This window comes from Pelodiscus sinensis, chromosome 1, assembly GCF_052426305.1.
Source record: "Pelodiscus sinensis isolate ZL-2025 chromosome 1, ASM5242630v1, whole genome shotgun sequence".
Lineage (NCBI taxonomy): Eukaryota > Metazoa > Chordata > Testudines > Trionychidae > Pelodiscus > Pelodiscus sinensis.
Window position 1 is genome coordinate 158,411,199 of NC_143052.1, and position 13,790 is coordinate 158,424,988.

At 41.6% G+C, this 13,790-nt stretch overlaps 1 long non-coding RNA gene across 1 annotated transcript in view; it reads right to left on the reverse strand.

Annotated features, from left to right (window-relative positions):
• Positions 1 to 215: 215 nt before the first annotated feature.
• The window catches only part of LOC142819644 (uncharacterized), a 33,915-nt gene continuing 20,340 nt past the window's right edge, over positions 216 to 13,790 (reverse strand). Inside the window, exons 2-4 of the long non-coding RNA XR_012897505.2 lie at positions 6,847 to 6,942; positions 3,653 to 4,012; positions 216 to 1,087 (exon numbers count right to left, since the gene is read on the reverse strand). This is a non-coding gene — a long non-coding RNA (uncharacterized LOC142819644). The remainder of the gene's footprint in view (positions 1,088 to 3,652; positions 4,013 to 6,846; positions 6,943 to 13,790) is intronic.

The window sequence follows — 13,790 nt, forward strand, 5'->3', positions numbered from 1 at the left end:
CATGTAAAAGAAGGGAAGCGGCATGACAAGCTCTGGGTGGCACAGAGGTTTAGCTGCCCCGCCCACCACTTCTGCCTGAGTTCCCATCCCTTTCAGGAGTACAGAATGCGCCCCACCCTGCCCAGGTACCCACAGAGGCTATTGGTGCCCCAAGAAGGAACTGAATATTGAGAGGCAAAGAAGAGGCCGTGGGGGCACCTGTCTATGTGGGTTCACTTACCTCAGCTGCTGCTAGTGGAGCTGCCCTGATTACATAGGAAATTAGATGATTTCTCCAAAAATGCCGATAAGAGTTTAGACCAATATTTCCACAATGGATTTGTGGGGTTTGAGTGTTTCAGTTTTTCAATAATCAAATTGAGCTGCATTTTCTGAAAATCGGGTCCATAGTAAGCACTTTCCAATTTGGTATACAAAAAGTAAACCACCAACCAACTTTGCCTGAGTGTCCACACCAATTAGGATAAGGATAGGCAAAAGTCAATGAAAGTCTTTCCAGGGACTTCCATTGTCTTTGTCTCAAGCCCTCAGAACTTCTATGTATCCAGGAACAAAATGTGTTGTCTTTTCTGAATCTACAATGAAGCTGTTAATATATTTCTATTACTTACACAAGGCAGTGCTCACAATGTATTCCAATATACTATAATTTATTATTACAGCTGAGGGTATACCATTGTCTAATATGGATTTTGTTTGATGTGTCCATAGGGGTCTGATTCTCTTTTATATTATCACTCTGCCAATGTATCGTGGCCTTAAAATGAGAATAAGCATAATTTACATCCTTTTTAAGGCTTTTTACATAGCGAAAACTGTGTAAAGAACCCATAGGGTAAATGAGAATCAACTCTTATATTATTAGTCACCAAGCATGCTTCAATATTTATTTACAAATAATAGTAGACAAATGTAAATGTGATTGATTTTTGTGGGGCTAAAATTATCTGAGGATTGTTTAGTTGATAACAATTCAAAAACATTTTTTAATAATTAAGGCTTTGTACATACAATGTTGCTCTCTCTCTATAGCCCAAGGTATACATTTTTCTCTGCCATCTTTCCCATGTCCTTTCAGGTAAACTTCCTGAAATGATAAAAAACATAGAAAATTAGGATTAGAAGAGACCTCAGGGGATCATCTATTCCAACCAACTGATTGAAGCAGCACCAAGCCCAACTAAATCATCCCAGCCAGGGCTTTGTCAAGCCGAGACATAAAACCTCTAAGGATGGAGATTCCACCATCTCCCTAGGTAACCCATTCCAGTGTTTCCCCACCCTCCCAGTGAAATAATTTTTACTAATATCCAACCTAGATCTCCCCCACAACAGCTTGAGATCATTGCTCTTGTTCTGTCATCTGCCACCACTGAGAATAGACTAGCTTGCTCCATCTTCTTTGGAACCCCCCCTTAAGGTAGCTGAAAGTTGCTATCAGGCTGCCTCTACTGAACAAGTGACTTCATTATAACCCTTTGGTAAAAAGACTGATAGGTTCAGGAGGTAAGCCAGCAACCTGGGGAGACTGTGGTTCAAGTCCATGCTCTACAATAGTCTTCCTCTGTGTACTCTGTCAAGAGACTTCCTATCTGTGCTTCAGTGGAATGAAAACACTTCATAGCATCCCTGTGAGGCAGGGAAAATACTTCATAGCATCCCTCAGAAGCCTTGGTAGTGGAGACCATGTAGGAACCTTACCTATATGATAGTTAGACTTAACAGTGAACATATTTTTAGCAACTTTTCTTGAAGCAAACAGAAACCATCTTTCCATGGCAAACCTTTAGAATTTAGAAAGTGTCAGAAGCGTATTTATCACTCCTGCTGTTTCTCAAGGACCCAACCACCATATTTTATATAATCTGTCAGGCTAGGAAGACATTAAAGTATGAGAGTATATTACTACTAATTCTGCATAATACTTTATGGGTATGTCTACACTACAGGACAAGGTCGAATTAAGATAGGCAACTTCAGCTACATTAATTGTGTGGCTGAAGTCAAAGTAGCTTAACTTGATTTTTAGTGCTGTCCACACTGTAGGAAGTTGAAGGGAGAACAGTCTTCCTTTGACTTCCCTTACTCCTCATGGAAGCAGGACTACCGGCATCGACTGGAGTGCCCCTCTCAGTTCAAATTAGCTGTCTTTACAAGACCCGCTTATTCAAACCCTGGAAGATCAGTAGCAGCAGATAAGATCATTCTCTATGGGGTAAAAGTACTCTAACAGAGCAAAAAACCTATAGAGAATAATCCTGCCTTAAGGGGGATACAGACTTTGTAGCCTAACAGGTATTTCTTCTCTGAGGATGTCCCTATGGGTGCTCCACTGTTGGTGCTGGGCTTGCCCCGGCACCGCAGAACAGAGATTCTTCTAGAAGCAGAACCCCGCCAGATGCGCTGCAGCATCTCGTGGCATTCGCGCTCTTTTGCCTGAGTGTGCAGTCCGGTCCCCGCCAGTTCCTCTCAACCACCTCACGCTGCAGACAGAGCTGCGCTCTTCTTCTCATTGACTCGTTCTGTCATGAGATTGCCCTCTTTTTACTTCTTAGTTTAGTTAATAGTTATCCTTCACAGTTCATTGTACCCCATTTTCTTCCCTTCCTTTGCATTTTTGTACATAGTTAGACCACTACCATTAAAAAAAAAAAAAAAAACCCTCTCCTGTAGCATATTAGTCACCGTGCCACCATCCCCCAGCTTCAAGAAATGTGACTCTTGCTGGGAGGCAATGCCTGCCTCAGACAGTCACCCATCCTGTATTAGGTGTCTGGGAGAATTTCACGTTCCCCAGAAATGCCTGCACTGCAGTAAACTCACTGCAAGGGCCAGAAAGGACAGGGAGATGCGGCTACGCATGCTGCTTTTTGATAAAGCCTTGCAGCCCCCGTGGCCTGCTTCCAACTCAGAGACTCTGCCGCCGAAGCGCAGAATCTCGCCTCCCTCGTCTGTATCGTCCAAGCAGCAGCAACCGTCTCCTATAAGGTCTCTGCCGGCACATCAAGGCAGAGTGAGCTCTGGGGACAAACCGGGCCCCTCCGGCACACAGAAGCCACGTAGTAAATCAATGGCGGCACCTAAGCCGGCAAAGACAAGGCACGCATTACAGCCCGCAGCACCGAGGGTAGCATTAGAACCCCCTGCACCTGGACCTTCGGCACCGACAGATATACCGGCACCGAGAGCGTCCCCGGCACCGGCAAAAGCAACAGCGCCGGCACTGGACAACCAACCAGCACCGACAATAAAAATGGCACCAACAATAATAACGGCTTGAAAGTAACAACGGCTCCAACAGCAACAACAGCACCGGCATTGCACCAATCTACAGCCCGCGCCGACAGAATTACTCCAGACATTCCTCCTCCTCGGAGCCATTCTCGCAGTAATCGTAAAGGTATAGTAGCAAGCGGTGCCAGTGCCATCCCCATTTCCGCCAGTGCTACACTCCCCATCTTACCACCACAGCCGCTATAGACCTCACCAATCTCCAGAACGTTTACCATCTTCTTTTCTCGCATCGTATCCCAACCACAAGGAGACAACATCACCGTCATTGGTCCTTCTCACCTGCTTCCTCTGGAGTGCCGTACCACTGCTCCCGCTCACCACACTCCCCTTACATTGGGACAGTACCAGACCTACTTACTTGGAAAGATGCTCGCCACTCGAAAGGCTCTACCACCATGATCAACCACATAGCTATGATTCTTGAAGCCAGTCTTCATATCATCATAGATCTAGATCTCACTGATGATCCTGCTGCAATTGTGCCTCTTCTAGACAATCGCCAACTCTTGCCCCTCCTACTCCAACAGGGCGAGCCATATCTCCACCCCAACTCCCTTCGGAACTGGAGTTTGTTCACCAAGATGAGCCATCAGAAGTATTCCCTGTCGATTCCTCTTCTCCAGACGAAGCTGTCATTCCAGGGGACACTTCCCCGCCCGACGAACTCCGGCAGTTTCAGGATTTGTTTAAATGCGTCGTGGCGAGTCAGGAGATACCTCTAGAGGAAATAAAGGACAAACAACATCACCTTTTTAAGAATCTTCAGCCACAACACAGATCCAGATTGGCCATTCCATTAGATGAAGCCATTTTGGAGATAGCCAAGGAGATTTGGCATACGCCAGCGTCCATGCCCCCAATGAACAAGAGAACTGACAGAAAATATTTCGTTCCCCCCCAAGGGAATGGAATTTCTTTTTAACCATCCTCAGCCAAATTCTTTAGTTGTTGACGCGGCACAACAGAGGTCGAAGACTCCCCAATACAAACAAGTGGGATCCGACAAGGACGTCAAGAGATTAGATTTGTTGGGAAGGAGAGTTTATACATCGGCAACGTTGATGCTGCAAATCGCCAACTACACAACCCACCTTTCCAACCACGTCTTCGACACATTCTCAAAACTAACCTCCCTGATGGACCGTCTACCCAAGAGGCCTATATTAAAATAACTAATTCAGGAAGGCTTCGCTTCGGCTAGGACAGCCCTTCAGATAGCGAGCTACATGGCAGATATAGCAGTCCGTTCTACCACTACCGGGATTGTTATGCAAAGGGCATCTTACCTTCGCCCTCTCATCTCTGCATTCATCAAAAGACTCTCACACTACTCTCAGGACATTGGGCACATTTAGAAGGCGAAGGTACACTCCATTCCAATAATGTAATGACTATCCATACATTAGACAACAATGATAGCAGCAGCAAAGGAATTTCGACCACCAACGCTCGTGCCAGAAACCGCAGAGATGCCAGACCATAAAAAAACAGCGCGCAGACCTCATCCAATAACAAGCAGCAAGTTTGAGGTTTTGGTCAGGGGCCCGCGAACAGTCCTCCACAGCAGCGATGCTCATCACACCCTACTTTTTGACCAGCGCTTAAAGCCATTCTACCATCAGTGGCTCAACATCACTACGGACAAATGGGTGCTGGAAATTGTTCACTCAGGTTACACCATCCCTCTAATCTCTACTCCTCCCACCACCCCTCGTCCCCTGTCCCTCTTCAGGGACCCACCTCACGAGGCACTCGTACCCGTCGAGGTCAGTCATCTCCTATTGTTGGGAGCAATGGAACCAGTGCCAGCCGAATTCAAGGGCAAGGGATTTTACTCCCACTATTTCCTCACCCAGAAAATGTCGGGGGGATGGCGCCCCATACTAGACCTCCACTGTTTGAACAAATTCCTATGCAAGCAACGATTCCGGATGATCCCACTAGCTGCTATAATTCCTGCGCTATATCGCAACAAATGGTTCACGGCCCCTCGACCTCCAATATGCTTACTTTCATGTGTCAATCCACCCAGCACACGGAAGATTCTTAAGATTCATTGTCGGCACAGACCACTATCAGTACAAAGTCCTGCCATTCGGCCTCTCCTCCGCCCCCAGGGTATTCTCAAAAATCCTGGCAGTGGTTGCAGCCTACCTCCATCGTCAGGGAGTGATTATCTTCCTATATCTCAACGACTGCCTTCTTGAAGGCCGGACGGCAGCTGAAACCCTTCATATGATCAACATTATTTGATGAGTTTTTCAAGACTTAGGACTTCTCATCAACAAACAAAAGTCCACTTTGAAACTGATGCAAGACCTGGAATTCATAGGAGCTCGACTGGATTCAACAACAGCCAGGGCCTACTTACTTCTACAGAGATTCCAGGCTATCCAAGATCTCATTCATATCATCCAAGACAGCCCCACGGTGCAGGTTTTCACCTGCCTGAGACTTATGGATCACATGGCTGCCACCACCTACGTTGTTCACTATGTCAGACTACGTTTCTGTGCTCTTCAACACTGGCTGACACTGGTATACAGTCCTCCAGACATGACCTACACAGACCCATGACTCCTCTGCAATCCGTACTTCTATCACTTCTTTGGTGCACGAGCCATACAAACCTTCTCTCTGGTGTTCCGCTCCAACAACAGCAGCCACAACACCATATCACCACCAATGCTTCTCTTCTCGGTTGGGGAGCACATATGGACTCAATCTCTGTGCAGGGTCAATGGTCAATGTCAGAAGCTCACCTCCACATAAACTTTCTAGAACTGCGGGCCATCTTCTACGCTTGCAAGTGTCTCCATGCTCACATTCAGGGCACGACGGTGAGAATCCTCACAGACAACATCACAGCCCTATACTATGTGAACCGCCAGGGCGGCGCTCGATCCCGCTCCCTCTGTGCAGAATCAATCCGATTTTGGTATTGGTGCATTCGCCACAATGTAACACCTGTGGCATCCTACTTACCTGGAACTACGAATGTTATAGCGGACTTTCTCAGCAGACACTTTGCTATGGAACACGAGTGGGAACTACACAATGACATTCTCCAATGACATTCTCCCTTTTTCAATGATGGGGGTTTCCCGCGATAGATCTCTTTGCGACCTACTGCAACAGGAAGTGCCACAAGTACTGCTCCCGAGTGGGTTTAGGTCCTGGATCTCTAGGAGATGCCTTCCTTACCAGTTGGAAAGGGCCTCTCCTATATGCATTTCCTCCCACAGCCCTCATTCCCAAGGTTCTGCAGAAAGTGAAATCAGATGGAACCACACTCATACTGATCGTCCCAGCATGGGCTCGCCAGCATTGGTTCCCACTCCTCCATCACATGTCCATACACAAACTGTTCCAGCTCCCACTTCACCCAGATTTCCTCACCCAGAACCTTGGCTTTCTCCGACACCCCCAGCTTCAGACCCTGAAACTAACCGCTTGGCTCCTAACTGGCCGAATCCGTCCAAGTCCCTGTGCTCTGAACAGGTGAAATGTATCCTCATCCACAGGAGACAACTAACAACTAAGAAAACTTACCTCTCCAAATGACACAGGTTTGCAGCCTGATGTGCCACTAGACGACAGCTCCCGGACTCAATGGCTCCCCCAAACATTCTTGATTACCTAATCCACCTGAAACAAACAGGACTTTCATTAGCATCCCACAGAGTCCATCTGTGCATTTAGACAACAGATCGACGGCATCTCTCTCTTCGCCCACCCGACCACAAAGTGTTTCCTTAGAGGCCTTACAAACATGAGTCCACTGCTTAATCCGGTATGGAACCTAGATACTGTCCTCGAAGCCTTAATGGCCCCACCATTAGAACCGCTCGCTACTATACCTTTACAATTACTGACGATGAAAATGGTCTTCCTATTAGCCATTACATCAGCTCGTCGGGTCAGTGAGTTATCTGCCATAATGGCAACACCCCTATATACTGTTTTCAATAAGGAGGGGGTAGTTCTCAGGCTCCACTCTACTTTTCTTCCTAAGATAGCATCTAGCTTCCACGACCATGAGCCAATTGTTCTTCCGGTCTTTCACCCTAAGCCTCACACTTCGCCACAAGATATGACTTTCCACACGCTCGACGTTCAACGGGCCTTGGCCTTCTACTTAGACCATACCAGACCATTTCGACAAACTGATCGGCTAATTCTCTCCCTAGCTGATAGATCCAAAGGCCAACCCATATCTTCCCAATTTCTAAATTGATAACTGACTGCATAACAGAGGCCTATGCCTCCAATAACATTCCGCTCTCAACTCGCCCTTGCATATACTTTACAAGGGCTATGGCTACCTCCATGGCCTTCTTCAGGGGAGTTCCCCTGATAGGGTATGTCTACACTCCAGCGCTATTTCGAATTAACTTAATTCAAAATAGCGCAGCTACACACAAAAACGATTTCAAAATAGCATTTTTACTTTTTTTTACCATTTATCTAACAAGTACCTTCTTTTGCTCCATTAATCAATTAGCAAGATACATTAACACAAAGATGTTAATAGACGTGTGAAATTAATACATTTAAAGTAAGCAATTATTCCATACCACAAACTAAAACATTTCTTTCTCTCTCTCACGTGTTTATGTATTTATCCCCATCAAGCTGGTAGAAGAAAATATTGAAACTCTTCAAAACAAAATAAATTGCCTGCTGGTATTTCCATTTACCTAGTGTTTCAATAAATTGTTTTGCTAAGAATAACATTTTCATCTCACTTAATCATTATTCTTTGAAAAAAATGTTTCCCTTTAGAAAACTCAACACTTTTTGCCACCATCTTTTGATGATTTATGAACTTTACAATCCCTGAACTAGTAATACTGGAAAGTATGTTGTTTACTCGAAGTATAATGTTACAAAGAATGTCAGAATTTTTTCAATGTGAATGATGTCTAGGCTACCAGGTTATATCTTCTTGAGATGAATAAGGTCAAAAGCACAATTAACAAATAAATTATTTATATGTAAGTGAAAAGGGTCCTGTGTATAGCTTGGCTGAAATATATTGTTTCATGGTTCAGGAATTTACAATATAAATCAATTTATCTTTAACTCAGTATAAAATAATGACAACTTTTTATGAAAGTCTGACAGCTAGAAGAAGGGAGTTCTCTAAGACAGTCTGAAGGCAGGGTTTTCAGAGAAAAGTTGACTCCACTTTTAACTCTGAATTTTCATCTAATTTCTTCCTGAGCAAAGCAGCTAGCAGCTTTCTGTCCCAATCCTGAAAACTTCAGTGACATTACTTATGGGCATGACCCAAAAAACCACAGAGTTCAATGTGAGTCCAATGTACAATTAAGGCCTGAGGCCTCTAGGGGCACCAGTGGTCCCCAACCTTTTGGAGCTGCTGGGTGGCCAGGGGCAGGGCCGCTTATGCGCCACACGTCTGGGGGCAGGGCCGCTCATGCACCACGCACCTGGGCCTGGCACCGCATGCCCAGGGCAGGGGCCACGTTGTGGACCACTGGTCTACACTATAAATTATTCTGAAATAACTAAATTCTGCTTAATAACTCCTGATTTTACAAAATCGAAATAGTGTGTTCCCACTACAGGAAAACCTTGAAATTAGTCTGAGGCAAGCTCCATTAATGTGGATGCGCTACCTCAACTTAGAATCCAAGAAAGCACTGGGTAGTAATTAGTTCGAGTTACTCTGGGGAGTAGTTATTTTGAAATAGCAGCACTGGCGCATCCACACTAATGCTATTTTGAAATAACTGTTTTGAAATTAGCATGATTCCCTGAGGGAAGCGAGAGTACAGATTTCAAAATAAGCAGCCTGTTATTTTGAAATTATGGGCTTGTTAGTGTGGATTCTCCACTTATAAATTTGATGTAAGGGGAGTTACACCTGGGTTAGGAAAGCACCTTCTTACTACTGATGATTTATCTGTAAATGGAATGCAAAAGAAAGATTCAAACCAGCACTTCTGAAACACATCGCCAAGACTGGAGACGCATTCATGGCCCAAATTCAGTTTCAGAGGCAAATGTCAAAGGCCCCAACATCTGGAAATGGTTTGATTCAGGTTTTTGCTTTTATCCCATATCTAATCAGTTTTTAATCACAGCAAATGCACTATCTAGGGTAATGATTTCCAGTGTGACTTGAACCAATTTCATGTGCAATTTTGTACATTGGTCTTGTTTGACTCTTCTGTGGACATGGAATCTGTGTACTATTCCAGATACAGATACTATTCCACATCTGTATACTATTCTGTATTTCATGTCCAGGATTTGATTTCATCTGTCTCAAACCAGTTTCTTTTTTTCAGCTGCTTTTCATTTTAAACTGCATGCTTCATTTTGAAATTGAGATTGTACAGCACCCAGCTACACATGAAGGGGCTTTAAATAAATGGAAACAAGTACTTAAGAATGTTTACTTAGGTCAAACTGGCTTATTTTGATTACATCAAACACAGAACAGGTCCCTTATAGTTTTATTACCTAAAGTTGTAATGATAATCTCTTGCGAATGAGAAACACAATTTGCTGGAGTACATTTGGATTTCTGACACAGGATCTTAACAGGATATCTGAGTGATTCCTCTCAAATCCTCCAGAAAATGTCACCTATCTCAAGCAAGTTAAAGGTTATGTAATTCCTGTATCAGCTCATGTTTTCTGTCACCAAGAGGTTACAGAGAGAGCAGCAGGGACTGCAGCATTCTGTAGTAAAAGCATGTCACATGACTGCTTTTCAGCTGTGGTGTGCCATCAAGCTCTACCATGTCATTGCTATCTTGTGGCATATCCTTCAACTGAATGGCAGGTGTGATGTGCCTTTCACTTCAATTACATGCATGCACAGAGTGTTGTAATCAGCTCTGGCATTCCATATAAGCATTTTCTACTGTGTTCTGTTCTTTCTCTCTGCTCACTTAGAAGATAGATGGAGCCATTTTTGTCATCCCTAATATCTAATGGTTCTCCTTATGACACCAAATTATTTTTTCAATGTGAAATGTCTTTGATTGTGATGTATCTTATCTTTGGAGAGCTAAATACTTGTTTCAGTCAAATAAAAACATCATTTGAAAGGCATAATGCATACAGAAGCTGGTTTATACTATAATTTTATTTTTAAAAGCTTAATTACTTAAGAGTTTCGAGGATCCATATGATCTTTGCAACTGTTTGCACTGTGATGTGTACAGTAAAATAGATAATTATATTTCAATAATATATGTTTATATAGAAATGAGATATTGACCATTTCATTCAGACAGGGCAGCAAAGGCTCAGTTATTTTACCCAAAGAATAATTGCATTCTTGAGTGGCATTCCAAAAGGCAGTATTTGTGTTATAGCAAGTTGGGTTAATAATGTCTCTTCTTTATAGTTCCACCATTTGAAACTTTATTTTTGCCTTTTTGGTAATATTGCTATACTGAGAAAGACATGGACTCTTAGTCAGATCTTAACAATCCTAGCACTCCACTATTATCTGAAGGTCTAGCAAAGTTCATCATTAACTTCCTTCCATTAGGACAAAATGCAACATTTCTTATTTTCAGTAATTCAAAATAGTATCATTCTATCATCTCTATTCCATAATCTCTTTGCTGTCTTCCTTTAAAACTCCATGCTGATTTGAAAGGGATTTCCCCTCACTTACAAATGTTCTAATGATAGAATCTGAAAGCTATGGTAGATAGTTATCCCACCATATGTTCCTAGTCACTCGCTCGGGGCTGCATCTGTTGAATATTTGCTCTAGAATGGTGTCAATATCAACTAAAAAACAATTGGGACTAGAGTTTTCATAATAATTATTCTCTACAGCCGTAGAATCAGCCTTCTATTCAAAATTCAAAAAGTTACCCATGAATGTTTATGGCTTTTGTTTCATTTTTTGATTGAAAAGTGGAAGCAGACTATCATTAAGGTGTAATATAAACATGCAGCATATTGTACTAATTAATACAATTTATTTATCTGGTCTTTGCCATGAGGATTTTTTAAAATATTCAAAAAGACATCAGTACATAATGTCTTAGAAATTAGAAATCCTGTTCACAAATAATATGTCAATATATTATCTTACAGAAACACCCTGCAAACATTCTGCCCTACAGATCTATTGCACTGCAGATCTGTGATCAGCCTAACTGCAGGAGCATTTCTAGATGTAGTTTAAAGTGTTGGCATTGATCCACAATCTTCTAAATGGTGTAAGGCTTTCCTTCCTGGTGGCAGTTGTGGCCAGGAGCTGTGGGCCCCTGTAAATCACCAGGCCTCAGAACAACTGTCCCTTTTACCCCCTTGCTATCACCAGCTCTGCTTTGGGTGCAGGAGAAACGTAAGACAGGACTATTGGAATGTTTATACTTTAGCTAATGAATGGACAGTTTTTAAAACAAGCCAGTAAAATAGCATTTAAATAACAATAGAACCCACTATTTGTTTTCAGTTGAGGGGAAGGAATGGTTATATTTATATGAATTAAGTCAATTTCATGGTTACTCTACCTTTCTTTCTGTAGAGGGTAGAGTTACACCTCTCAGCTTTTTATCAATTTAGTGATGGTCTACAGTACTGCTTAAACCAACGTCACTTGTGACCTGCCAGGGTGTAAAAACAACAAGGGATGTAAGTTAAATCCACTGTTCTGTGCACACTGTGTTATGTTGGCAGGGGACACTCTCCAATTAGCATTGTGCATCTTCACTGGAGCTACTACAGTGCTGAAGCTGAATTAGTGTAGCTGTGCCAATGTAACATAGCAATGTAGATATAACCTAAATGTAGAGTAGGGAAAGATTATGGATAACAGTATTAATTCACAGACCTCATAAAGAGAGCACTCGATGATAGCACTTTCTTTACCATGCACTAGCAAACAGCTACAAATCATATGAATATTGTTACTAATACTCCTATTTTTTCCAGTAATTATAAGCAATATCTCAAAAACATAGTTGCCTCATCCACTCCCACAGTAAAGTGGCACAGTTTCTTAACTATGGATTTAGAGGTGGTGAAGAGTTCAAATAAAACTTTCAGTCTGAATGGAAAATTAAGATGTTATCCCTCTGTGTTTTTGTTTTGTTTTGTTTTACTTTCTTTGTATTACCTTATTTCAAACACATAACATAAGTGGAAATGAAATGAAAGCATGAATGCAATATAATTAAATAATGGGGTAAATGTCATTAAATGAGAGTTTTGGTTAGTTAAGAACCACTGAAATTGGCCCATTGCATATTACTTATATAACACCAAATGTGTCCTAGGTAACCCTGTAACATAGCTCTGAGGTAGGAAACTGCTGAATAACTTCATGGCCACTGCAGACACTTATTAAAGGAGAATGGAAATTTATTTAAGACAGGTAACCCTTGTTTTCTTATTTTAGATAAAGTAAAAACCATTTTAAATGAACAAATGTAAGCGATCATGTAAGACTTATAAAATTCAGTAAAAGGAAAGTTTTAATTTGATTGCTTAGAGAACCTGTCAAAGAAAATGTCCCTTGATTCAACTAAGCTTTTAAGTATATGTTGCATTTAAGATAAATTGGGATGGATTTAAGCACAGTTCTTAAATTAAGAGTGTGATTAAGTGCTTTGTTGAATCTGGGTCTATTTGTGTACAATTGCAGCTTGTCTTTTTGAGCACCAAATTCCCTAAAAGAGTATTTTGATACTGGCAAATTAATGAAAATTAAAAATCTTAATTTTCAAAGTATGTCCCACAATATTTCTATTTCATCATAATCGGTTTCCATTAGCTCTCCAGGAATGTTAATAAGCCTTAAATTACAATAACATTTCAATATACCATTAGTGTCTATTTCAATTAACCTAACCCTTAGCAGAGTTTATGCGAAATTTTATCTCACCAATTTAAGCTTGATGTTTAATAGCAGGATTTGCTCTTTTTTAATATAATTTTATTTAATTAAATAAAATTACCACCCAAAAAAGAAGAAAAAGATCAGCTAACAATATACATGAGCATAAGATATAAGAATATATGAATGTGTGCTCTTCCTAAAACTCATTAAAGTTGAAGACAATTAGCGGGATGATACCAATTGTAAATGAATAATTGATTTTTATTAATAACTGATCATTTTTGTGTTGAAGTTCACAGTTGTTCTTCCGCTTCTCAGTAGGGTATGTAAGGACTAAAGTTAAAATTTCTCCCTTCCCAGTCATGATAAATTCCCTCCCTCTACAGTTCCATACATTCAAACTTCAATGGACCTAAATTATAGCAATTGCTCTGCTTGAGGAAATAAGTAGTCTTTCATGTAGCTAAGGCTTTGAACTACATTATAAAGCAATGTAAACAACTTTATTTGTAATAAGAAACCAGTGCAATTTTACCATCTGTAAAATGGGCATAACTACGTCAACCTCTTTTGAAATCTACCAAGGAATCGTGCTAGATAATATAATAATTTATAGCGATTTATTATTCAGAAAGCTAATCTCTGAATGTAA